The sequence below is a fragment of the Lontra canadensis genome, unplaced genomic scaffold (assembly GCF_010015895.1).
Source record: "Lontra canadensis isolate GAN:19392208 unplaced genomic scaffold, GSC_riverotter_1.0 scaffold252, whole genome shotgun sequence".
Lineage (NCBI taxonomy): Eukaryota > Metazoa > Chordata > Mammalia > Carnivora > Mustelidae > Lontra > Lontra canadensis.
In genome coordinates this window covers 200425-205196 of record NW_022631246.1, presented here as the reverse complement: position 1 = coordinate 205196, position 4772 = coordinate 200425, and positions in this window count along the sequence as shown.

The window sequence follows — 4772 nt, the reverse complement described above, 5'->3', positions numbered from 1 at the left end:
ATTCCTTTGGCTATTCGCGGTCTTTTCTGGTTCCATATAAATTTTAGGATTATTTGTTCCATTTCTTTGAAAAAAAATGGATGGTACTTTGATAGGAATTGCATTAAATGTGTAGATTGCTTTAGGTAGCATAGACATTTTCACAATATTTATTCTTCCAATCCAGGAGCATGGAACATTTTTCCATTTCTTTGTGTCTTCCTCAATTTCTTTCATGAGTACTTTATAGTTTTCTGTGTATAGATTCTTAGTCTCTTTGGTTAGGTTTATTCCTAGGTATCTTATAGTTTTGGGTGCAATTGTAAATGGGATGGACTCCTTAATTTCTCTTTCTTCTGTCTTGTTGTTGGTGTAGAGAAATGCGACTGATTTCTGTGCATTGATTTTATATCCTGACACATTACTGAATTCCTGTACAAGTTCTAGCAGTTTTGGAGTGGAGTCTTTTGGGTTTTCCACATATAGTATCATATCATCTGCGAAGAGTGATAGTTTGACTTCTTCTTTGCCGATTTGGATGCCTTTAATTTCTTTTTGTTGTCTGATTGCTGAGGCTAGGACTTCTAGTACTATGTTGAATAGCAGTGGTGATAACGGACATCCCTGCCGTTTTCCTGACCTTAGCGGAAAAGCTTTCAGTTTTTCTCCATTGAGAATGATATTTGCGATGGGTTTTTCATAGATGGCTTTGATTACATTGAGGTATGTGCCCTCTATCCCTACACTTTGAAGAGTTTTGATCAGGAAGGGATGCTGTACTTTGTCAAATGCTTTTTCAGCATCTATGGAGAGTATCATATGGTTCCTGTTCTTTCTTTTATTAATGTGTTGTATCACATTGATTGATTTGCGGATGTTGAACCAACCTTGCAGCCCTGGAATAAATCCCACTTGGTCGTGGTGAATAATCCTTTTAATGTACTGTTGAATCCTATTGGCTAGTATTTTGGTGAGAATTTTTGCATCTGTGTTCATCAAGGATATTGGTCTGTAGTTCTCTTTTTTGATGGGATCCTTGTCTGGTTTGGGGATCAAGGTGATGCTGGCCTCATAAAATGAGTTTGGAAGTTTTCCTTCCATTTCTATTTTTTGGAACAGTCTCAGGAGAATAGGAATTAGTTCTTCTTTAAATGTTTGGTAGAATTCCCCCGGGAAGCCATCTGGCCCTGGGCTTTTGTTTGTTTGGAGATTTTTGATGACTGTTTCAATCTCCTTACTGGTTATGGGTCTGTTCAGGCTTTCTATTTCTTCCTGGTTCAGTTGTGGTAGGTTATATGTCTCTAGGAATGCATCCATTTCTTCCAGATTGTCAAATTTGTTGGCATAGAGTTGCTCATAATATGTTCTTATAATTGTCTGTATTTCTTTGGTGTTAGTTGTGATCTCTCCTCTTTCATTCATGATTTTATTGATTTGGGTCCTTTCTCTTTTCTTTTTGATAAGTCTGGCCAGGGGTTTATCAATCTTATTAATTCTCTCGAAGAACCAGCTCCTAGTTTCGTTGATTTGTTCTATTGTTTTTTTGGTTTCTATTTCATTGATTTCTGCTCTGATCTTTATGATTTCTCTTCTCCTGCTGGGTTTAGGGTTTCTTTCTTGTTCTTTCTCCAGCTCCTTTAGGTGTAGGGTTAGGTTGTGTACCTGAGACCTTTCTTGTTTCTTGAGAAAGGCTTGTACCGCTATATATTTTCCTCTCAGGACTGCCTTTGTTGTGTCCCACAGATTTTGAACTGTTGTATTTTCATTATCATTTGTTTCCATGAATTTTTTCAATTCTTCTTTAATTTCCTGGTTGACCCATTCATTCTTTAGAAGGATGCTATTTAGTCGCCATACATTTGGGTTCTTTCCAAATTTCCTCTTGCGATTGAGTTCTAGCTTCAGAGCATTGTGGTCTGAAAATATGCAGGGAATGATCCCAATTTTTTTATAACAGTTAAGACCTGATTTAGAACCAAGGATGTGATCTATTCTGGAGAATGTTCCATGTGCACTAGAGAAGAATGTGTATTCTGTTGCTTTGGGATGAAATGTTCTGAATATATCTGTGATGTCCATCTGGTCCAGTGTGTCATTTAAGGCCTTTATTTCCTTGTTGATCTTTTGCTTGGATGATCTGTCCATTTCAGTGAGGGGAGTGTTAAAGTCCCCTACTATTATTGTATGATTGTCGATGTGTTTCTTTGATTTTGTTATTAATTGGTTTATATAGTTGGCTGCTCCCACGTTAGGGGCATAGATATTTACAATTGTTAGATCTTATTGTTGGACAGATCCTTTGAGTATGATATAGTGTCCATCTTCATCTCTTATTATAGTCTTTGGTTTAAAATCTAAGTGATCTGATATAAGGATTGCCACTCCTGCTTTCTTCTGATGTCCATTAGCATGGTAAATTCTTTTCCACCCCCTCACTTTAAATCTGAAAGTGTCTTCGGGTTTAAAATGAGTTTCTTGTAGGCAACATATAGATGGGTTTTGTTTTTTTATCCATTCTGATACCCTGTGTCTTTTGATTGGGGCATTTAGCCCATTAACATTCAGGGTAACTATTGAGAGATATGAATTTAGTGCCATTGTATTGCCTGTAAGGTGACTGCTATTGTATATTGTTTCTGTTCCTTTCTGATCTACTACTTTTAGGCTCTCTCTTTGCTTAGAGGACCCCTTTCAATATTTCCTGTAGAGCTGGCTTGGTGTTTGCAAATTCTTTCAGTTTTTGTTTGTCCTGGAAGCTTTTAATCTCTCCTTCTATTTTCAATGATAGCCTAGCTGGATATAGTCTTCTTGGCTGCATGTTTTTCTCGTTTAGTACTCTGAATATATCATGCCAGCTCTTTCTGGCCTGCCAGGTCTCTGTGGATAAGTCTGCTGCCAATCTAATATTTTTACCATTGTATGTTACAGACTTCTTCTCCCGGGCTGCTTTCAGGATTTTCTCTTTGTCACTAAGACTTGTAAATTTGACTATTAGGTGACGGGGTGTGGACCTATTCTTATTGATTTTGAGTGGGGTTCTCTGAACCTCCTGGATTTTGATGCTTGTTCCCTTTGCGATATTGGGGAAATTCTCTCCAATAATTCTCTCCAATATACCTTCTGCTCCCCTCTCTCTTTCTTCTTCTTCTGGAATCCCAATTATTCTAATGTTGTTTCGTCTTATGGTGTCACTTATCTCTCGAATTCTGCCCTCGTGGTCCAGTAGTTGTTTGTCCCTCTTTTGTTCAGTTTCCTTATTCTCTGTCATTTGGTCTTCTATATCGCTAATTCTTTCTTCTGCCTCATTTATCCTAGCAGTGAGAGCCTCCATTTTTGATTGCACCTCATTAATAGCTTTTTTTATTTCAACTTGATTAGATTTTAGTTCTTTTATTTCTCCAGAAAGGGCTTTTATATCTCCCGAGAGGGTTTCTCTAATATCTTCCATGCCTTTTTCGAGCCCAGCTAGAACCTTGAGAATAGTCATTCTGAACTCTAAATCTGACATATTACCAATGTCTGTATTGATTAGGTCCTTAGCCTTTGGTACTGCCTCTTGTTCTTTTTTTTGTGGTGAATTTTTCCGCCTTGTCATTTTGTCCAGATAAGAGTATATGAAGGAGTAAGTAAAATACTAAAAGGGTGGCAACAACCCCAGGAAAATATGCTTCAGCCAAATCAGAAGAGATCCCAAATCGTGAGGGGCGGGGGTGAAGGGGATAAAAAGAGGTTCAGAAAGAAAAAAAAAAAAGAAAAGAAAAAAGAAAAAAGAAACAAATAAAAAAAGAAAACCAATAATGAAAAAAATATAAAAAAGGAAAAAATGTATATATATTAGATAAACTAGTTAAAAAACGTTAAAAAAGAAAAGGGTAAAAGTTTAAAAAAATTTGGCAGAAGAAGAGAAAAAAAATTGAAAAAGAAAAAAAAAATTAAATTAACTGCCAGGCTAAAGAATCATGGGGAGAAAGCCATGAGTTCCGTGCTTTGCTTTCTCCTCCTCTGGAATTCCGCTGCTCTCCTTGGTATTGAAACTGCACTACTCGTAAGTGAACTTGGTCCTGGCTGAGTTTCTTGTTGATCTTCTGGGGGAGGGGCCTGTTGTAGTGATTCTCAAGTGTCTTTGCCCCAGGCGGAGTTGCACCGCCCTTACCATGGGCCGGGCTGAGTAATCCGCTCGGGTTTGCTTTCGGGAGCTTTTGTTCCCTGAGCGCTTTCCGTAGAGTTCCGGAGGACGGGAATGAAGATGGCAGCCGCCCAGTCTCCGGCCCGGAGGAGCCGAGAGCTCGGGGTCCCACTCCTCAGTGCGCCCTCAGGGAACAGCGTCCAATTACTCCCGTCTGCCTGGCCTCCGGCTGCGCTCTGAGTTCACCGAGCCTGCGACCGGTTCAAGGTAACCCCGAGCTGAGAGTCACTCCTCGGCTCCGTCTCTGTAGCCGGCTTCCCTGTTCTAATACCTGCGAGCTCTGCGACACTCAGACACCCCGATCCTTCTGTGACCCTGCGGGACCTGAGGCCACGCTGACCCCGTGTGAGCTTCACCCTGGTTAAGCCTCTGGAGCGATGTCCCTCAGCGGAACAGACTTTTAAAAGTCCCGATTTTGTGCTCCGTTGCTCCGCCGCTTGCCGGGAGCCGGCCCCTCCCCCCGCGGTCTATCTTCCCGTCGCTTTGGATTCACTTCTCCGCCAGTCCTACCTTTCAGAAAGTGGTTGATTTTCTGTTTCTAGAATTGCTGTTCTTCTTCTCTTCGATCTCCCGTTGGATTTGTAGGTGTTTGCAATCTTTAGGTAAG